Source organism: Puma concolor, chromosome C1 (assembly GCF_028749965.1).
Source record: "Puma concolor isolate L17-30 chromosome C1, mPumCon1.1.hap2, whole genome shotgun sequence".
Classification (NCBI taxonomy): domain Eukaryota; kingdom Metazoa; phylum Chordata; class Mammalia; order Carnivora; family Felidae; genus Puma; species Puma concolor.
Window position 1 is genome coordinate 45,768,650 of NC_141674.1, and position 23,057 is coordinate 45,791,706.

A 23,057-nucleotide genomic window follows, 5' to 3' on the forward strand; every position below is an offset into this window, starting at 1 on the left:
GGTGAGCACAACGTGGGACAACTTGGAGGTAAATGAACGACTGCACTCAGATTTGACCCTTCACATCAGTGGATGAGAACAGAAATATGCAAAGTCATCTGAAAGACCTAGATGGGCTCCCAGGCAGGAGAGGCTGAAAACCCCGATGACTTCTAAAGGAAGGCAGGTCACACTGCAAGGGAGCTGGCCGACCGTTTCAACTGAAAAAAAGAGAAGGTTACAAAGTCAAACCAAAGGACACCGCCTATGGAGAAGATTCAGCCGAACAATTTCCAGCATTTACAGCCCCACTGGCAGACTGCCCCTACTGTGTGGTCAATAACTGATGGGTCTCATAAAGATGTTAGAGGGACCTAATTCTCCTTGTTTCTATTTCATGCTTGCCACACAACCTTGCACCTAGGGGTTAGTTTTACCGGTAGGTCTGCTTTCAGGGAAAGCGTGAGCTTATTATGCCGGTGGGAACATTCCATTCCTGTAACCTTGAATTAGCAAGTTACATGAACAATTGGGCTTCTGAGACCCTTCAACCTCATTAACAGTCTCCTCTTGAGTCAAAGATACACTGCCAGAGACCTCACAAAGTAGATGTCTACGTCTGAAAGCCAGCATGGTTGTGGAGAATTCACCGCACGATTGACAAAGTGTAAGACCCTTTGGTGGCCAAGCCATTGGGGATCAGTGGGTAGGAAATGTAGCTGCCAAAGAGAGCGTTCTTTCCTACATGTGAAATTCCACTTCTCCCCAGTCTTCCTAAAGCTGCCATCCACAAGAGTGCACGGCTGTTTTCCCTATTATCTGTTCCCTATCAGGATGCCTGTCCACCCCTCTCCCCATACACCCCACTCACCCTGGTGGATTTCTAGGCACCTGTTCTCAGTCTGGACTGCCCACCACAGTCCCTGGGGAGCAAGCACACCTTGACGAGACTCACCCTTCCCCTGTGCAGTTGGGCCAGACTCTCACTAACAGCCAACACCCCGTTGGTGAGAATGATTACCAGTTGGTGAGAATGATTACCAGTACCCAATCCCTCTCCGTGCAACCTGTCCCACTACCTAACCGAAGTCAGAGCCACGCCTTCCCTCCCATGTGGCTCCCTGGCCACCGCCACCCCCACCCAGCTCATACAGGAAATAGAAATGTGTCTCCTCGGATAATTAACATATTAAAAATGTTCATTTCCTAGTATACAGCACTACTCAAACTGGATGGAAAAAAACAAGAAGGTGGCACTGGAAGAACACAGATTTACTACAATAGATATTTTGTGTTTGGTTATCCAACTGGCAGGCATCCTTTGATACCACTTTTGAGGGAACAGGGAAGCAGGAATGTTCACCCAGTGCTAGCAGCAATTAAAAATTTTTACAGCTTTCCGGGGGGATAACTTGACAATACGGTATACAGAAATGTCTTTAAAACTGAAATGTACTAGGGGCGCCTGGGTGGCTCAGTAGGTTAAGCATCCGATTTTGGTTCAGGTCATGATCTCGCAGTCTGTGAGTTCGAGCCCCGCATCGGGCTCTGTGCTGACAGCTCAGAGCCTGGAGCCTGTTTCAGATTCTGTGTCTCCCTCTCTCTCTGACCCTCCCCCGTTCATGCTCTGTCTCTCTCTGTCTCAAAAATAAATAAACGTTAAAAAAAAAAATTAAAAAAAAAAAAAAGAGTCGTATGCTTGGGGCACCTGGGTGGCTCAGTCAGTTAAGTGTCCAGCTTTGGCTCAGGTCATGATCTCGCGGTCCGTGAGTTCGAGCCCCGCGTCGGGCTCTGTGCTGACCGCTCAGAGCCTGGAGCCTGTTTCAGAGTCTGTGTCTCCCTCTCTCTCTGACCCTCCCCCGTTCATGCTCTGTCTCTCTCTGTCTCAAAAATAAATAAACATTAAAAAAAAAATTAAACAAAAAAACTGAAATGTACTTTAAATCATCAACTGCATTTTTAGGATTCTAGCCTAAGGAAGCAAAGATGTACACACAGATTGAACTGCAAAGAGGCTCACTGCAGCATTTTTTAACACTAGCGACAAATTACATCAAACTAAATATTTAACAGAGGATTGGTTAAATGAATGGCACATTCATAGAACAAACTACGAGGCAGCCCTTTTTAAATTACACAGAAACATGGGGCGCCTGGGTGGCGCAGTCGGTTAAGCGTCCGACTTCAGCCAGGTCACGATCTCGCGGTCCGTGAGTTCGAGCCCCGCGTCGGGCTCTGGGCTGATGGCTCGGAGCCTGGAGCCTGTTTCCCATTCTGTGTCTCCCTCTCTCTCTGCCCCTCCCCCGTTCATGCTCTCTCTCTGTCCCAAAATAAATAAAAAAACGTTGAAAAAAAAATTTTTTTAAATAAATAAATAAATTACACAGAAACGTATTTATAGATGCAGAAAGATGTTTATAATATATATTGTTAAGCAGAAAAACACGTTACATTGGGGCGCCTGGGTGGCGCAGTCGGTTAAGCGTCCGACTTCAGCCAGGTCACGATCTCGCGGTCCGTGAGTTCAAGCCCCGCGTCAGGCTCTGGGCTGATGGCTCAGAGCCTGGAGCCTGTTTCCGATTCTGTGTCTCCCTCTCTCTCTGCCCCTTCCCCATTCATGCTCTGTCTCTCTCTGTCCCAAAAATAAATAAAACGTTGAAAAAAAAAATTTTTAAAAAAAAAAGAAAAACACGTTACAAATATACATGGGGGAGAAGTCTGAAAAGACATACCAACGTGACAATAATTTTTATTTTTGGATGATAGAATTCATGGGTAATTTTTATTTTTCACTTGTTTCAGTATTTTCTCATTTTTAGGCAGTAAATATATATTAGTGGCAAAAATAGATAGATAGATAGATAGATAGATAGATAGATGATAGATAGAATGAGTGAAAGAATGAATGAATGAATGAATGAATGAATGAATGAATCAATGAATTTGGGTTTTTTCAAGGGTGTGGACTTCATACTCACACAGACTCAGATTCAAGTCCCAGCTAGGCCACTGATCAGCACCATGACCACAAAGACATTACTGACACTCCCTGAACCTCGGTTTCCTCATATCCAAAAAGTCAATCCTAGCACCTTCCTCATGAGGCATTTGCAAGGATTAAATGAGGAAACATAAATAAAGCGCCTGGCACCAAGTAGACATTGATGACATTTTTCCCTTCCTTCCCGGATGTCCAAAAATACCTCGGAATAACAATTCACAAAGACAAGATGGTCAAACACGCACCTAATTATGTAAAACGTAGTTTGGAAACTTAGGAAAGACTCGTATTTAATGCTCCAGGCTTAATTTTTTCAGCTCTGATCTCCCCAAGCCCGCACGGTGGCACACACGGAGCCCCGTAGGTTGGCAACCCAGGTGGAATCAGGCAGGCTGTGTTACCCAGCCCCAGCAGCAGGTGGGGCCGGTCTCCATCCTGTGTCTATAGACAGCCTGCCGTATCCACTGGCCAGCACTGGACACAGCTCACGGAAGGCTATCCCACCAGACCGACTGCAGACACGGGGACCCTCCTCTCCGGCCCCTCCATGCTCCCATCTTCATCCAGGTCCCGTTCACGTCCCACTCTTAGCATTTTGGACTTGAGCTTCCAGGTTCATGAGTCTAGCTATCCATCAGGAATCCAGCTGGGATCTGCCCTGTCTTCCTTCAGCTTCTCATTCATTCACTCTCCAAACTTGATGCCCCCCTAACGGATACGAAGCTCGGCACTAAGACACAGGATGAATCAGAGACAGGCCCTGCTCTGGGGGCCTCACAGTCCGGGGGGAGAACCGACAGCAACACTATATGCTGTGGTATAGTGACTATTAATATCATACTTGTAGCACTTGCTCTATGCTTTTAAAAACATTTATTAATTTCTTTACAATAATACCAAACCCACTACACATTAATCTAAATAACACGTTAAGTGAAAAAAATCTATATGAAAATTAGTGAGAAGAATGGCATTGTTTCACAAGTTTACAAATCCCTTTAATGTCTGATTTATTACCATACAGGTGGATTTCTGTAGCCTCTTTTTTTTTTAAGTTTATTCATTTTGAGAAAAAGAGAGTGCAAACGCACGGGCAAGTTGGGGAAGGGCAGAGAGAAAAGGAAAGAAAGGAAGAAGAGAGAGAATTGGGGCACCTGGGTGGCTCATTCGATTGAGTGTCCAACTTTGGCTCAGGTCATGATCTCACAGCAAGTGAGTTCGAGCCCCGCATAGGGCTCTGGTGCTGACAGCCCAGAGCCTGGAGCCCGCTTCGGATTCTGTGTCTCTCCCTCTCTCTGCCCCTAACCCACTTGCATTCTGTCTCTGTCTCTCTCAAAAAATAAATAAACATTCAAAAAAATTTAAAAAAAGAAAAGAAGACAGAGAATCCCCAGCAGGCTCTAGAGCCCAGTGCGGGGGTCAAACCCACGAACCATGAGATCATGACCTGAGCCAAAAGCGAAAGTCAGATGCTTAATGGACTGAGCCACCCAGGGGCCCCTCCTCTTTTTTTTTTTTTTTTTTTTAATTAAGTAGGCTTCACACCCATCCTCTTTTGCATTCAGTCTATGATGATACGGTATTTGGTTGTGTGAAAAGATAAGCTGGGGACAGTAAAAATTTTAAGAGCTTTGAGGGGTACTGATGGTGCACAGCCTGCTTGGGATTCTTCTCTCTCTCTCTCTCTCTCCCTCTCTCTCTCTCTCTCTCTCTTTCTCAAAATAAAGAAATAAACTTTAAAAATGTTTGAAGAAAAAAATGGGCTTATTTGAGTAAAAATCAATTTGAATGAGGCAGGACCAAACCGGGAGTGATTAGCAGTGCTCCCATGGCAGGAGTGCTCCCATGGAGGAGCTGGGGGCAAGACGTTCGCAGAGAAGACAAGGAAGTATGGCTAGGGAATTACTGGATTGGCCATAGCTTAAGCAGTGGTTGCCTTATTTGGGAAAGCCTATTAGGCTGGGATTGATTATCCTTAGGTTTTGATTTCTTAAACTTGAGGCATTTAAAGGCTTAAATTTTGGTTTGCTTGCCTAGGATACAAAGGCATTAGAATGACCTTAGCCTATAACATTAACAACTCAGGCAACAACAGATGTTGGCGAGGATGTGAGAAAGAGGATCTCTTCTGCATTGTTGGTGGGAATGCAAGCTCGTGCAGCCACCCTGGAAAACAGTATGGAGGTTCCTCAAAAAACTAAAAATAGAACTACCCTACCACCCAGCAATTGCACTACTAGGTGTTTATCCAAGTGATATAGGTATGCTGTTTTGAAGGGGCACATGCACCCCCATGTTTACAGCAGCACTATCATCAATAGCCAAAGTATGGAAAGAGCCCAAATGTCCGCTGATGGATGAATGGATAAAGAAGATGTGGTATGTACACACACACACACACACACACACACACACACACACACACTCTGGAGTATTACTCGGCAATCAAAAAGAATGAAATCTTGCCATTTGCAGCTACGTGGATGGAACTGGAGGGTATTATGCTAAGTGAAATTAGTCAGTCAGAGAAAGACATATATCATATGACTTCACTCATATGAGGACTTTAAGACACAGAACAGATGAACATAAGGGAAGGGAAACAAAAATAATATAAAAACAGGGAGGGGGACAAAACATCAGAGACTCTTTTTTTTTTTTTTTTTTTTTTTTTTTTTTTTTTTAAACTCCAGGGGATCAAGTCATGGAAGGTTCCCCAACTGTGAGTTTTTGGTTTTTTTTTTTAATTTTTTTTTCAACATTTTTTATTTATTTTGGGACAGAGAGAGACAGAGCATGAACGGGGGAGGGGCAGAGAGAGAGGGAGACACAGAATCGGAAACAGGCTCCAGGCTCTGAGCCATCAGCCCAGAGCCCGACGCGGGGCTCGAACTCACGGAGCGCGAGATCGTGACCTGGCTGAAGTCGGACGCCCAACCGACTGCGCCACCCAGGCGCCCCCATCAGAGACTCTTAAACATGGAGAACAAACCGAGGGTTGCTGGAGGGGGTGTGTGGGGGGGGATGGGCTAAATGGGGAAGGGGCACTAAGGAATCTACTCCTGAAATCATTGTTGCACTCTATGCTAACTAATTTGGATGTAAATTTTAAAAAATTCAAAAAAACAGACAAACAAAAAAAAGAATGACCTTAGCCTAATGGCCTCTTTGTTTAATCAGTTCAACAGCTGAAATATAAGAAGAAATGTGGCCTCACACAGATGGTGGAGTTGACTAAGGGAGACCTATTTTAGTAGCTTATTCAGGTAACTGTGGATATTCTTCTTTGATACTATTCCAACACTCGACAGGCGGTGGGTGGTTTCTTAAAGGATGGACGGAATTTGACAGTTCACAGTGGAGGATATAAATCTTCCAAAATTCTCATTTTTAATTTGTACTCTCAAATATGGTCTTGTTTTCTGTGAAGTGACAGCCCCCCAAAATCTGCCAACTACCCAAGTCTGATAGCCACAGTGTGTGTATCAGTCATTCTTTAAAGGGAAAACTGTGTTCTCAGAAAAAAAGTGGCTAGCTCAGTTCCCAGCTCAAACAACTGTGCCAGCATGCTTCCTTGAGGGTGGGCAGGAGAAATAGCTTATGAATACTTCCCATTTCATCACACAAAGCATTAAAAGATAAGTACTCGGGGCACCTAGGTGGCTCGGTCAGTTCAGGGTCCAACGTCAGCTCAGGTCATGATCTCACAGCTCGTGAGTTCGAGCCCCGTGTCGAGCTCTGTGCTGACAGCTCAGAGCCTGGAGCCTGCTTCGGATTCTGTGTCTCCTTCTCTCTCTGCCCCTGTCCTGCTCACACTCTGTCTCTCTATCTCTCTCAAAATAAATAAACATTTTAAAAAAGAATTTTTTAAAGACAAGTACTCAAGGGTTGACATTTAATAAATGTGGTCACTTTTACTGCTTCACCAAGCAACACTCTGAAAACTGGCTTTTGGTTTTTTTCTTTGTTTACTGTGCACGAGCGGGGGTGAGTCCCAGAGTGATTGCTACTGTAGCAAAGTAACTGTGTGTCAGGTTCCTCCGGGGCCCTCAGACTACACTTCGAGAACCGCTGCTTTATACAACAGACCCGGGATCAACCTGCGGCTGTAGGAGCTTCCTCCTGCAGATCAGAGTTTGGACTGAAACCCTGCCCTGAGCCTCATGACTGCAACAGCCCACATGGCTTGGCCAGCCCCTTCCCCCACAACCTCCAAGAGTCAGCCCCAGTCCCTTGACCTCCAGCTTCCCGCTCGGATGCACCACTCACCACCGCTTGTCATCCACCTATAGAAACGGAGGGGAATTCACATGCCCCGGGCCCTGACTGTGTGCCAGGCATGACATTATCGGATTTAATGGTCACGACACTCCTGTGAGGTAGATATTATCATCCCCATTTTGCCAGTGAAGAAACTGAGGCCCAGGGAAGCAGGATTCCCACACAGATCTGTCTGACATGATAGTGAAGGCTCGCCCCGCCTTCTGGTCCATTCTCACAGTCTCATCCCCACCCCCGGTCTGGACTTCCTGCCCTTCGGGTCTGCCTGCTGGGGAGGTTCCAGCATGCCTCACGACCAAAATTTCCTGAAATGAGAAAATTCCCAGCACTGGCCGTTTTAATCATCCAGCGTCTGAATTCCTAACGTTCACAAATCACTCAGATGTTGGAAACTATGAGACACCTCAGTCTCCGGAACGGATAACTGATAAAGTCTGAGCTGAGTTCGCTTCTGCCGGTGTCTGTCGTGCCTGAGCCCAGGAGACGAGGCTTTCCTCTGGGGAGCACTTCCACCCAAAGCTGACGGTTTGCCATCTCTGCCTTTGTACTGCACACGGGAGTTGACATCCTCTGGCCTCTTCCTCGGTGCCAGGGGGCTCCCTGGAAAAGCCAGAGCCCATTCAAACAAGTCACAAAACAACTCCCCAGGATGTGACCAGGATAAGAATCACATCCTAAGACTCAGCTTCAGGAAAGTTCATCTCAAAATAAACCCAGAGCTGAAGTAAATAAAGCATTAGGATTATTTTGGGAGAGCAATTTAACAGAACTAGAGAAAGGAAAAAAAAAAGAAAAGAAAATACTATTGTCCCCAGCCTTTGTTCAGACATTCTGCGTTTCTGGTACGTCTTGTTAAGTGGTGGTTTCGTATCTGACATTGATGCAAGGGGGAAATGACCCATGTTTATGAAAATTATACCATCTCTGCTGAGGGGAAGAGTGTCCTTTAAGCACTGGTTGGAGAGAGGGCAGAGAGTCTGATGAGGATTCAAGGTTGTGTTGATTAAAGCTGGAAGAAACATGTAATTTGTGCAAAAGAACCGAGCGAACAGCAGCTAAGGAAGAACAGTGCTGAGCACGTACCAAGGGGACCCTGCGGTGCTGGCTCCCAGGGGAGGTGGGGCCGCAGACAGACAGCAAGATTTCTCAGGACAAGAGAAGGAACGGCACTCGGCACAAGGAAGGGCAAAGCAGTTGGCAGAATGGACGCCAACAGAGCCTCCACTCACGCATTCCACCAAAACAAGCAGGTTGTTGTTCTGTCATGGTGTGACCATGATCTTCCTGCAATCACTCCTTCATCCGATATGTACCAAGTCCACAGTCCTTGGCTAGGCACTGGGAAGATCTCAGGGATGACAACACCGCCTGTGCCCCCCAGGAGCTTCCAGGCCAGTGGGCAAAACGGACGTGTGAACAGGCAAGAATAGGAAAGCGACGGTGCTATGGATTCTGTTGGGGAAGCGGGTGCACCCAGGACGCTTCCTCTGGAAGGTGGCAGTTGACCTAGTTAAACTCCCAGCGAGGACGGTGTGGGGAGGGGTTTGACAGACGGAAGTGGATGCCGATGGTCAGCATGAGTACTCCCAAAGATACCAAGGCATCAACCTTCTTCAGTCTGTGTTGTATCATTCCACTTAAATCCTTCCAAATTGGTATAACTTCTATGGTCCTTAATTTAAACAGGGTAAGCAAGAAATGGTCATATTTGACTTAGGAAAGCCACACAACCTAGTAGTGTTTGGGGTTTGGGGGCCCACAGACCTGGGTTTGAATTCTGCCTCTGCACTCACTAGTGGTGGACAAGTTGCTTAACCTGGAACCATATCTACCTCACAGGGACGTTGTAAGAAATAGAATGAAGCAATTAGAGTGTCTGGCCCACTCTGTCTCTGAGATCAAGTAACCACTACTCAAATATCCCTCGGGGCAGCTGGGTGGCTCTGTCGGTTAAGCATCCGACTACGGCTCAGGTCATGATCTCGTGGTCCATGAGTTCAAGGTCCGCGAGTTCGAGCCCGGCATCGGGCTCTGTGCTGACAGCTCAGAGCCTGGAGCCTCCTAAGGATTCTGTGTCTCCCTCTCTCTCTGCCCCTCCCCCCGCTCACACTCTGTCCCTCTCTCCTTCAAAAATAAACATTAAAAAAAAAATATATATATATATATATATATATATATATATATATATATATATATATGGGCGCCTGGGTGGCTCAGTCGGTTAAGCATCCAACTCAGGTCATGATCTCACCGTCCGTGAGTTCGAGGTCCGTGAGTTCGAGCCTGGCATCGGGCTCTGTGCTGACAGCTCGGAGCCTGGAGCCTGCTTCGGGTTCTGTGTCTCCTTCTCTCTCTGCCTCTCGTGCTCTCTCTCTGCCTCTCTCAAAAATAAATAAACATTAATAAATATATATATATATATATATATATATATATATATATATATATCCCTCAACTCCCTGTATTACTTTCTCTCTCCAACGCCACGACCTAATCCAGGCTGCCGTCTCTCCCCTGGACTACAGGACAGCCTCAGCGCTCCTGTCCCCGCTTCCTATCTTGTTCCCCTCTGAGCCCCTTCAAGCTACCAACAAGGCTTTCAGGTACTTATGTGCCCGTGCCTTTCCCCGGCGTCAGCCCCTCCACAGCTCCCCTTGTCCGCGGGGTTGAAACAACAGTGGCTCTCAGCGCATTCACCACCTTACCTCCCAACCTGATCTGCCCCACACTGCCCCATCACACTCCAATTCACTTTTGCCTCCAGAATTTGGGTGCGCTTCCTTCGGCCTGGAGCACAGTCCCTGCTGCCGGCCCTTTCCTCCAGGCTAACGTTCTCCTTCCCAATGCTCTATGCTTCTATCCTTCTTTCGGGATGCTCTTCCTGCCTCCTCCCCTATGGCAAGGCTGGATCTGGTGCCCCTTTTTGTGCTCCCATAAAGCCACTTCCATGTTTTCCCCATCGCCCTACTCTATTGTAATCCAGTTCTCTGTAGCAATTGTTAGACAGTCATTTCTTAAGAGCAGGTCTTGTACTATCCCCATCATCTGGCCTGTTTTGAATGAATGAACAATCTCACAGCTAATGAATGGCAGAAATGAGATTAAAACCCAGGGCACTCTAATTCCTAAACTCACGGGTTCCCCCCATCCCCACTGAAACCTAACTAAAGACAGGTAGTGCTACCCCCCCATCCCCTTGATCCCCCCCCCCAACTCCTCCCCACCCCCCTGCAACAAACACATTCTACAGCCTCTCTACTAGGTGTGGACTCACTTTCTGCCAGGAATGCATATCTCCATTGCAGACGGAGGCTCTGTCTGTATTGTGCAAAGTTATTATTCTCAAGGAAATCACTCAACCCACTGATTTTGGTGAAAACATTTTGGAGTGACAGCAATAACAGGGGGCTTTCCTGAGCTTAGGACATTGGTTTTGGGGAGTGGCAAAAACCACATTGCAACTCGGTTCGGGAGAAAATTCCTGGAAATTTGAGCAAGCTTGTTTGTTTCTTACTCATTAAAGTGCATTGGGCCAACTCTCATTCTTTTGTCAATATTTGCAGACTGAAGACATGACAAACTGCTCTCTGTGCTGGTCAAGATATGGGTGTGGAATGATGGGACTAGGGACAAAAATCCCCTGGGACCAAGAGAAGTTTCATGACTGGCTATAGGACAACTTTTTCCCATTTTGGAAGGTTCCACCACAGGATGGGAAAAATACATGTATTGGCTGAACATGGGAGACATTCCCTTTCTCTTCCACCCGGAGCAATTCGAGTCCATTGCAAGTCCAAAGGGACTTGCATGTCACATAAGGAGTTTGGATGTTAACACTAACAATGCCAATTATTGGGGACCTTCATTGTGGTAGATACACTTAATGTATCTCTATAATCCTGAGAGCTAAGCATTGATACAACCATACTATGGATTTGGAAAATGATGTAGAGAAGTTAAGAGCCGTGTCACTGCCACTCAACTGCTAAGCGACCAGGTTCAATTTTGTCCTTTCTGCCCTATCTCACCTGCCTCCCTCCTCCCGGGCCCAGCCACCATCATCTCTCTTTGGAGTAGCTCCAAATGGTTCTCCCAGCTTCCTCATTTTCCCTCCTCCAATGCAGAGAGATCTTTAAAAATGCAAACCAGTTAGGTCAACCTTCCTGAAATCTGCTTGAAATCTTCCAACCGTAACAGGGGTTGTCGCTACTTACCAGCATCCATCCTGCCAGCAATCCCGTGGTTTGGTGAGCCTAGTTAACTAATCTGGGGAGTCCCATGAGCCCTGCTGTAGGAATTGGTAATGCAGGCACTGCATTCTCTTCGCTGCAGAGATTGAGCAAGGTGTTGGGAGAGGCCATTAGTCAGAAGTTCAGAAATGATGTTCTGTTTTCATTCTGGGGCTCTCTGTCTCCGTCCCTGTCTCTACCTCTGTCTCTGTCACTGTCTCTTTCTTACTCCAGAACATGAATGAAAAAGCACAGCCTCCGTGCCTGCGGGAAGCCACCTTGGGAGGGAGGCACTGAGCTTCACGAGAGGAGCACGGAGCCAAGGGGATCACAGAGACAGAGTTGGAGCCTCGGCTGCACCACATCTGAGGACTCTCTACCTTTCACCCTTCTAGTTATGGTGTGCCAATAAACCCTCTTTATTATTCAAGCCGGCGTCCATTAGGTTCCCTGTAACCTGCCACAGAAAGTCTCCCGAGTGGTTCGAATGCCTCCCAGGGCACTTTGAATTACATCCAGATGCCCTACCTTGGTATTAAAGGCCCACTAACCTCCAAGATCAATGAGAGGTGAGGGCAAGGACTGGACTTTCATCTACCCTGGTACTGCCAGCCCCTCACATCAGTCTAGCACATAGCAGGCACTCTAAAAAAAAAAAAAAAAAAAAAAAAAAAAAAAAAATTTGTTTTTGGAGCCTATGAAGCCAGGTGTCTCTCTACTACATTATCTGCTTCCCCAAGGCAGGTGGTCCCACTGGCGTCCCACTGCATCGCATGCTGGACTGACCTCTCTGCAAGTCAGCCGCATTTTGCTGGACATCAGTTTTATTAGACATTCAGCTCCCCCATCAGTGTCCTTGGGGACACCACCATCAGGGAGGGCTTGGCCCTTCTGAATGTGAGGATGTCAAGCTGTGCCTCTGATGGCCAGACACTCCCGGAGGAGGCAGCATCCCAGCAACGCCGAAGCTGCGGACCTTCCCCCTCACCCCCCACCCCCCTTGCCCAAGGAGAACCTCTGGAACAGGCTGGAACTCCCACGAGCAAGTGGGGAGGGGACTCCTAGCCATCATGATCCGGGCAGTGGGGCATAAAGAACATTCAGGCATGGGTCAGAGGAACATTTTATTCCCTTTGTTTATCTGACCAGCAGGCCCTTCCTGCCCTGAGCCCTCTGCACGGCTGCTTCCTCTGCCTGGTCACCCAGTTACTCTACTCTCCGAACAACCTTTGTCCTAATTCTCTGCAGACTGTTGATCAATAACTGATTTTACTTACCTGTGTGTTTATTATTTTTCTCTGTCCCTTCTTCTCAAACATAAACTCCATAAAAGCACAGACCGAAACTCTCTGCCTCATCACCACATCTCTGGTATCGAGAATCCCCTAATACACACAAATTATCAGTGATCGGTTGCCCTGCCCCCTCCCCGGGACCCACCCCCTGAAACAGCTGACTTTGTCTCATCAGTTAGGCATCATTCATTTTTTTTTTTTCAGGCGTCATTCATTTTATTCATTTATATTTAATTCTGAGAGAGAGCAGGGGAGAGGGGCAGAGGGAGAGAGAGAATCTTAAGCATGCTCCACACTCAGCCAACTCGGGCTCAGTCCCACAACCCCAGGATCATGACCTGAGCCGAAATCAAGAGTCAGATGCTCCACTGACGGAGCCACCCAGGCGTCCCAGTTAGGCAATCATTCAAATATGGCCTCCTCAGAGAGGCCGCCACCCCCTCGTGTAGAGCGACCCCTCCCCACAGAACTGCTTTCTGTTGACACATATGTGTATTTTCTTTCATAGCTCTGATCACACTACAAAATTATCTCGTGTTTGTATTTACTTGTTTGTCATCCGTTTTCTCAAATGAACGTAAATTCTCTATCATTCCCTGTGGAATTCCCCAAAGGCAAGATCACTTCCAAACATTAAGTAGGTACTCAGTGAACTTTTACAGGAGGAATGATAGGAAGAAAGGAGGGAGGGAAGGAGGGAGGGAGTCTCCAAGGCTTTAGAACTGGCAGACAAGAGGAGATAAGGCACGGAGGGAAATCAAGGTTGATTTTAGAGTAACGCCGTGAGGTAAACAGGGCAGGTTTTGCCACCTGAAGAAACCACAGGTCAGCCATGTTGTGACTGTCACAAAACAGCATGTCTGGTGAAGTTCAAATTTGAACCCAAATCTCTATGATCCATTTTCCAGTTCCCTGTCTCCAGAATCGTGCTGCTTTCCTGTTTAAAACTTATCTACATACACTCTTAAGGGAGCAACTATCTCCCTTACCCCCATCAGTACAGATTCTCCTGAGGCGGAGACTAGCTATTCAAGAAACTGTAACTGAATCTCTTGGTTTGTCTTCACAATGCTTCAATTAAACCACTTTAATGAGGCACAAGCAGCCAATACCAGTCTGATATAAAAGTCTTTCCATGCCTTTGTGCAACAGCCAGGTCTCTGGCTTCTCTCTCTCAATTATTACCTTAACCGTGCCCTGGAGACTGAAGGAGCCAGTTTATTTTGACTGGGAGATTGTTAAACTGCAGGAGGCAAATCTGAGACACTGCCAGGCTGTGATTTCCATTGCCCCACATGGCCACAGGGTGCTGAGAATAGCCAAGGGCGCTTCCTGCTGGAGGAGGAAATGGCAGTTTCCTCAACTCCCGGAAACATTACTTCCTCTCTGGTGCCTAGCTCCGTGTTAACCAATTAGACAGCCTCTTCCCACCCCAAACCCCCAGAGACCTGGCCCAAGCCTGTAGAAGAGACATCCTGTTTCCCCTAAGGAAGTAGCCCAACTTGAAGGGGCCTCTAGGGTACTGAGTGAGGGGTGGGTAGGTAGTGGGGCAGGAAGGCAATGACCAGCAGTAATAATAGTGTTATCCAGTGTCAGCTAAGTACTAAGCCCCCACCCCGCCCCCTTGTCCTGAGACTCAGAGATCTAAGTAAACTTGACCTAAACTCTCACTGGCCTTTGATAGTCCAAAGTCATCAAAGATAGAAAATTCAACCCTTTTCTTGTTTGTACAGAAAATAAGCTCACACCACACATTCCAGGAATTTAGAAACACTGCAGTGGAATTTGAGTGGTCACAGGGCACCGACATATTTCTTGGCAAGTAGCCTCACGGAGACGGCTCTGGAGCCAAGCTTCCTGGGTTCAAATCCTACTTCATACTCCCTATCCCTTCTTAACTGTATGTTATTGGGCAGGTCAAGGTCTCCGGGCCTCACTTTTTTCTCTCTTTCCTTCTTTCTAGGGAAACAGTGGTACCTACCTCATCAAGATTCAGTGAGATAAAGCACTTAGAATAGATAAAGCATTTGGCACAATTCAGTACTCAATAAATGTCCATTATTGTTTATTCTGCTTCCTCCTCCCCTTCAGAAGGAAAAAACAAAAAAAAACCCTTCCTTGTCTCATAAAGAATAATGGTACCCCTTCTCTGAAACCTTGGCCTCAGCCAGTATCCATGCCCTTGAAATTTTAGCTCCTATGGGAACTGGCCTTGTCAGGCATTCCTCTAAGTGCTCTCCCTGTAGGCCATTTGAGTGAATAAAAATTTCTCAGTCTCATTATCATTTATTACCATTTAATAGCAACCACTTACTAAATAATGTTTGATGGTATTATTCCGTTTTTTTTTAATAAACTTCCTATTTTAGGATAGTTTTAGATTTACAGGAAAATTACAAAGATAGTACAGAATTGCCATATATCTCACACTTGGATGCCCCAGGTATTAACATTGCACATGAATGTGGTACATTTGTTACAATGAATGAGCCAAGGTTGATATATCATATTAACTGATATATCTGTATTCACTCATACATCTTTATATTTTACCTAATGTCTTTTTAGGTTTCAGGATCCTATCAAGGATAGCATATTATATTTAGTTGTCTTCCTCCTAGGCCTGTCTCGGCTGTGACAGTTTCAGAGGCTCTCCTTGTTTTTGATGACCTTGACAGTTTTGAGGAGAACCAGTCAGGTATTTTACAGAGAGTCCCTCAATTAGCCATTGTCTGGTGTTTTTCTTATAACTTGAGAGACTGGGTTTCGAGAAGGAAGACTGCAGAAAGCAAGTGTCATTTTGATCATATCATATCACCCTATACCAATATAACTTATCATTGTTGATGCTGACCTTGAACACCTGGCTGAGGCAGTGTTTGCCAGATTTCTCCACTGTAAAGTTACTCTTGTTTTCTCCCTTTCCATCCACACTCTTTAGAAGGAAACCACTCCATGCAGTCCACACTTGAGCGGGGAGATGTGCTTCACCTCCTTGATGGCACAGTATCTATATCAAGTATTTGGAATTCTCCTATACGGGAAATTTGTATATTCTCCTCTGTTGATTTATTTATTCAATAATTTGTCTATACCAGTAGGGGCTCCTCTGACAGTCAAAATCTTAACTTATTTATTCTGTTGTTCAAATTACTCCAGCTTCGATCATTGTGAGCTCTTTCACTTGATTCGTGCATCCCTTCACCATATTCTGTCACTGGTTTGGTTTCTTTCGTTTTACTTTTGAACACTTCCTCATATCCCGGCACCATGAGATGCCCGAAGCTCATCTTATAAATTTCCTGCCCCGGTCTTAGATTCGGCCATGTCTCTAAGGAAAACTGATTCCTTTTATTGTAGGACGGTGTTAGCAACCAAGATCTGGGCACTAGATGTGCTCGCTATGACTGCAGTGTCCTTGCTTTTAGGCTCTCTCAGTTGACCAAGTGAGGAAATTTTTGTGTGTACGCTAACTGCAACCCATGTATTTATACATATCTATAAATACTTATAAATGTAGCCATCGGTATCTGTATTAAGCTGAACACTGTTGACACTAATGTCCTCAACTCTAATCCATTAATTGCCACATGGGTCATTCCAGCTTCCTCCTCTTGCTCAACTATGTACTCTCACTCCAGTAGGAAGAAAGCTGGCCCCTACCATCCATTTATTTAATTGTTCATTTCCAGTATATGGATGACCCTTGAACAACATGGGTTAGGGACACCAATCTCCATGCAGTCCAAAATGCCCATATAACTTCTGATTTTCCAAAAACTTAACTACTAACAGCCTACTGTGGACTAGATACCTTACTGGTAACATAAACAGTCGACTAACATACATTTTGTATGTCACATGTATTATATACTCTATTCTTCCAATTAGGTAAGCTAGAGAAAAGGAAATGCTATTAAGAAAAACCATAAAGATGAGAAAACACATTTACAGTACCATATGGTAAAAAATCTACATGTAAGTGTACTCACAAATTTCAAACCCGTGTTGTTCAAGGGTCAACTGTACTTCTATAGCAGTATCAGAACTGTTGACCCATATTCCCTGGGAACCAAGTTTTTAACGGAAGCACAGTGTTTATACACAGTTCCTTCTGCCTTTAGTTTTACAAACTCCACTCATTTCCAAAGTTACTTAGTTCAGTGACTTTTTCCTTCACCCCTTTCACTAAAGTTGTGTCATACATGTGTAATACAATTAAACTGTTCTGCCACATTCTCATCCCATTCCAGATCCCTTGACGTCTCAATGATGTTCCTTTACTGTGCATACATTAAGGTTCGCTCTGTGCTACAAAGTTCGATGTGTTTTGATAAGTGCATAATGTCATTTACCCACAGTTACGGAATCATATTCTAAAAAAACCCACTAAGCTTCACCTACTTAACTCCCCCACCCTAGTGCCTGACAATGACAGATTTTTTTTTTTTAACGTGGGGCTCAAATTCACAACCCCGAGATCAAGACCTGAGCTGATATCAAGAGTCAGACATTTAACCAACTGAGCTAGCCAGGTAACCCCTCTACAGATGTTTTTAGCCCTACTTTAGTTTCACCTTTTCTAGAATAGCATATACAACTGGAACCATAGAGCATGCAGCCTTAGTAGACTGCCTTCCTTCACTGAGCAGTATGCATTTAAGAGTCATCCGTATCTTTTCAAGGCTTAATAGCTCTTTTACATTTTGTTCTCTTACTGTGGAATAATATCTCATTGCATGTTCATACCACATCCAGTGAGGAACACCTTGGGTGTGTGCGGGGGGCGGGGTGGGGAGGATCCAGTTTGGGGCAATTATGAATACTAGTGTGCAGGCTTTTGTTTGCACGTTGAGTTTCCACGCTAGAAAAATACCTAGAAGGGCAGCTGCTGGATCATAGAGTAAGAAACTGCAAGACTGTCTTCCAAAGTGGTAGAGCCATTTTGCATTCCTATCAGCAATAAAGGAGAGCTTCTGTTGCTGTACTGTCCTCACCAGTATTTGGTACAGTCGATGTTTTAAATCTGGGCCATTCTTATAGGTGTGCAGTGATATCTCATTATCGTTTTAACTCGAAATTTCCTAATGACAAATGATATTGATCATCTTTCCATGGGTGACCTTCTCTGATGAGGTGTCTGTTTAGATCTGCTGCCCATTTTCATATTGTTGAGTTTTAAGTGTTCTCGTATATTTTGAATAGAAGAAGTCCTTTATCAGACATGTGTGTTGCAAATATTTCCTCTCATTCTGTGGCTCATTTTTTGCCTATCTTAATGGTGTCTTTCACAGAGAAGACGTTTTCCATTTTTTTGGAAATTAAAAAAAAAAATTTATGTTTATTTATTTTTAAGAGTGAGAGAGACAGAGTATGAGCAGGGGAGGGGCAGAGAGAGAGGGAGACACAGAATCCGAAACAGGCTCCAGGCTCTGAGCCGTCAGCCCAGAGCCCGACACGGGGCCCGAACTCACAGAACGTGAGATCACGACCTGAGCCGAAGTCGGCTGCCCAACCGACTGAGCCACCCAGGCGCTCCTAGAAGAATAAAGTCCAAGTTACCTGCTTTTCCTTTCCCAGGCCACGCCTTGGATGTTATATCTGGAAACGCACTGCCATGCCCCGAAGGATTTTAAACGTGTTCTCTTCTGTAATCCTGACACCAGTGCTCTGAGGCAAGGGGCGTTACACCCATGTCACAGAGAGAGTGGCTGCCTGCCACACTTTTCTCTGAAGTACCTTTAAACAGCCGAAAGAGGGGTGCCTGGGTGGCGCAGTCGGTTAAGCGTCCGCCTTCAGCCAGGTCACGATCTCGCGGTCCGGGAGTTCGAGCCCCGCGTCGGGCTCTGGGCGGATGGCTCGGAGCCCGGAGCCTGTTTCCGATTCTGTGTCTCCCTCTCTCTCTGCCCCACCCCCGTTCGTGCTCTGTCTCTCTCTGTCCCAAAAATAAATAAAAACGTTGAAAATAAAAAAATTTTAAAAATAAATAAATAAATAAACAGCCGAAAGAGAGGACAGGTAAGAACTAAAAGAGAATGGGTGGCAGGCCAAGACAAAAACTACATGTCTTCAAAGTTCCCTATTCAGCCTTAAAATTTGAGCCTGTTGACTATCTCCTCCGCTACCCAGCTCAGTTTGTGGTGTTTTTAGTTTCAGAGAGGGCACGCGCGCGGTAGTGGGGGCGGGAGAGGGGCAGAGAGAAGGAGATGGAATCTTAAACAGAGTGCACGCTCAGCATTGAGCCCAACGTGAGTCTCCATCCCACGACCTGAGCTCAAGTCAAGAGTCAGACGCTCAAGGAAACGAGCCACCCAGGCGCCCCAAAGCTGAGGTGTTTGTTTGTTTGCTTGACTTTTTTTAATGTTTCTGTATTTTTGAGAGAAGGAGAGAGAGCAGGGGAGTGGCAGAGGGGAGACAGAGAATCCCAAGCAGGCCCCCCGCTGTCAGTGCAGAGCCCGCTGCGGGGCCTCGAACTCACCAACGGTGATATCATGACCTGAGTCGAAATCAAGAGTCAGATGCTTATGAGTTTGTTTTAATATAAATATTACATTATTGACATTATTGTTGCTGGAACACACACACACACACACACACACACACACGCACACCACCAACACTATAATGAAACTAATGCCTCGCTAGGAAATTTCATATTTATTGAGTGGGTGACTTTGCACCCCCCAGCAGTGACATGCTCTTTCTAAGAATATTCATTCATACCTCAGTTTGGAAAACAAACTGGACTGAAGGGAGAGGCAACGAGAAGGGACCTGGCTAGTGTCACGCAGCTAGCAAGCTGCAGGTTCAGGATCTGATTCCTGAATGAGCAGACTCCCAAAGCAGTGCTCCTGGGGACCTGCGGGGTACAGTAGGTGTGCCGGGGTCCTTGGCCAGACATAGCCTGCAGCGCAAGGAGGCACCCCCTCCCCTTCTGCCCGCTGACCTGGCCTTCCCCTGGCTTCGAAGCCTCTAGAACCCTACCATGTAATTTAGGCTTCCCTCCCTCTTTGAAGCATAGAGAAAGGGAAGGAGCAAACCTGGGAAGTGCCTACCACTGAAGCCTGTGAATGTGGGGGGAGAACTAGCTCGAAGGGATGATACAGAACCTGAAAAAAAATCACCGATGATAAAAAAAAAAAAACAACTTTGTAGGTCAAGACAATTTTTGCTGCAACAACAATGCACATAATAAAACGTCCCGAGGAACCTTATAATTACGCCAAGTTAAACTGCGCGGGAGCGTCTCTCCGGCCGTGAGAACCATGTATTTCTTGGTGCAGTTGCATTCAGTGGCTGGGGCTGGGGTAGCCACAGCTCTGAAAGAGGCAGCTTCATGAGAGAAAGAGGTCATTCTCTCAGAGGAATGGCCTCTGCCCTTCAGAGCTAGGATCTGACTGGCTCCTCTGGAAGGAGTGGGGGCCGCAGGCATCTCTGTGTGACAGCGGGGCTTTCAGAGCCCAGCGCCAGGCACAGGAGCCTCTCTGCTCCCCACCCACCCCATCTGGATTTCACGCATTCAGCGAGCATTCCTGTGTACAGGCGGGGACCCCCAGCTCCACCCTCCTCCTCAGGGTTAGTGGCCCCTTTTCCCACATGCCGTCCTGGAGTCCAAGGCCTCCGGTTTTTTTTCTCTGCTTCCCCAGCGACTAACCCTGTCCTCCTGCCTGCCCTCTCGGGGCCACTTTCCTCTCCTCTGCAAAACAGGAGTCAGAGGACTCTAGGTGGGGTTGGACGGGGCTGCCTCCACCCTCGTGGTTGGACAGACGCTGCTATCCTAGCAGAAAAACGGCCATCGGGACTGGCCTTCCAAGCTTGCTGCAAAGACTTCAGGTCCTTCTGGTAGCAAACGCCTCCTCCCAGATGTATGTAAAACAGTCAGCACAGGGTGCTAAGCCAGTCAGTGTTAAAACTTTCCTTCCCTTTTCTTGCACCGGCTTCAAAGTGCCCCCACCCGCTTTGCATGCCTCACTGCCTCGGATAAGGCCGCTCCACCCCATGCCCCCCGCTTATGCCCCGAACCCCGGCGCATCTTCAGGGAGAGGGTTGGGGTGACCACTGCCATTCACATTTCAAAGACTCCAAAACGGGGGGCTCCTCCGAGCCCCAGCCTGATCGGCGGCGTGACTGAAGGATGGAGCGGGGACAGGGGGTTTTGCAGGATTAACCAGCTCTCCCACTGAGAGGCCGGGCAACCTGTGTTACTAAATCCTCCTACTGGATTAAGCCTGAGCCCACAGATCACCCGCAGCCTTGAACAGATGTGACACAATGGGACACTTTCTGGGCCTCGGTCCAACGAAGGGGCTAAAAGTAGACGGCGCATGGGCACATAGCACTTGTCACTCTCTCCCTTGTGTTATTTGTAGAGGCAGCAGGGTGTCTTAAAAAGAACATGAGCCAAAAGACCTGGGTCTGTTCCCAGCCTTGCCACATGCCAGCTGTGTGACCTCTGGTGGGTTACTTCACTTCTCTGGGCCGCAGCTCCCTCAACAGTTCACTGCATGGATTTCACGGACTCGTGCAGGGTTCTGAGAAATTACTGAAAACTCATGTCCTCAGAGAGCATGGGCATGAAGCATGAATGGGACTTCCCCTGGCTGGGATGAAGGCCTGGCTCGAATGTCGTCTCACATCTGTGGCTTCCTGCCCTCTTCCTCCTTCCTCGTCCGCGCTCTGCGGCACTTTGCACGTGCCTCCATCTTTACCCTCCGTCTTTCCAGTTTCTCTCCTCTTAAGGGGGTCAGGGTGGCTGCCCAGAAATTAGGGCTCCATAGTATTTATCTTTGCCCTCACTTATCTGGCCACCCATGGGTTCCTAGAAACACAGATCAAACTAAGAACGCTTTGTAGCTGGTGCCCCCTCTGGGGTCATGAACCAGCCTATCTACCGGTACGCCCCATCTCCCCTCTAGACTGTAGGCACTCCAGGGGCAGCGACCAGGGTCGACTCATCCATGCATCCACCATGGTGCCACACTAGACACACAGCGGGTGTTCAGTGAGTACGTGTGGAAAACGGGAAGGGGAGAGAAACAAACAGAAGCCCTCTTCCCAAGAGCAGCTCACCCAGATAACTGTCATACCCCCGCAGCCGCCAGGCAGACCTCGATCTCACTCCTCCCCCGGGGTGCAAGTTCCACACGTTTTCTCAGTCCTCCTGGCCAAAATCTTTCCAAATTCAAAAAGACTGGCTATGGTCTCTCCAGCAGCACGTTTCCTGTGTGATGTTGAACTCAACCTGTCACCCAAAGGACACAATCACTGCAGGGCTATCAGGGTTATGAGAAAAGTCACCCCTGGCCCCATGGAGCAGGAAGATCCCCGTATAATCTCTCCATAAACATGGGTGGGGAGGACCCGCCTTCCATTCACTGCTGCTTCTGTCTTTGCCGGTGCACGCTTCCCTTTGGTCTGAACCGCCTTTGGCCATTCCCCAAACCACACCCTCACATGAGACCCCTCCAGCCACCACCCTCACCACAGCCAATTTGCCTACGGGACTCACACTTCTCCTTCAGAATACAAGCCAGGTGTCACCTCTCTGACGCAGAGGCCATCTGCACAGCAGGCATGCAGGACAGCTGTCAGGAGCCGGGGCGTTCCAGTTGAAGCCCTAGCACGAATGCACTGTGTGACTTCGGGAAAGTCGCCTCCCAGGTCTGAGCCTCAGTTGGCTCATCTGTAAAATGGGAATGATACCAGCTCCTTCACACAGTTGTTACGAGATGTAGTAAACGTGAAGCGCTTGGCACGGACCTAGGCAGAGGGAGAGCTCTTAGTGAACGGTGGCTGTGGGTGCATATGAAGCATTCCTAGACCCCCGACTGGATTAGATGGCCCTCCCCTAGACTCCGACAGCACCCTGTGTGTATCCCTGTAGTTGTCATTCATCTGTTTTAATATCTGCTCATTATCTGATCATACCAACTCATGGGCAGCAACTCTCTGTCTTGGTAACCTCAGGAGCCAGGAGCAGGTCTGTTTATTGCAAGGGAATGAATGGATGAAATGAATGAAGGCAGGAGTAAGTAAAGTGAATGAATAGGTCTTCAGGCTTCATTGACAGCAATGCCTATTCTCAACCCCAGTAGGGCTAAGGCTGGAGCTGCCCAGAGCGGCTCAGGTCTAAACCATGCCTAGGATATCACTTTGGGCCCCCAAGGACACAGAGCAGTGGGGACAATGAGAACTCAAAGGTAGACTCTCACATGTACTTTGTTACTGCTGAGCCTGGCCCCTGTCCTCCCCCCAAGGCCCACCAGGCATCTG

The 23,057-nt window shown here is 47.1% G+C and overlaps 2 long non-coding RNA genes across 3 annotated transcripts in view; both read right to left on the minus strand.

The window, feature by feature from the left end:
* The window catches only part of LOC147578042 (uncharacterized), an 80,998-nt gene that overhangs the window by 15,491 nt on the left and 42,450 nt on the right, over positions 1–23,057 (minus strand). The gene's annotated exons all lie outside the window — the stretch shown is intronic.
* On the minus strand, positions 6,127–12,829 carry LOC147578043 (uncharacterized). Of its 2 annotated transcripts, none has more exons than XR_015254729.1 (4): positions 12,506–12,829; positions 12,042–12,135; positions 10,536–11,587; positions 6,127–8,933 (listed from the first exon to the last, which is right to left on the minus strand). It is a non-coding gene; the product is annotated as an uncharacterized LOC147578043 (long non-coding RNA). The 2 variants fall into 2 exon arrangements; XR_015254730.1 differs by having other exon boundaries at positions 11,476–11,587; positions 12,506–12,819.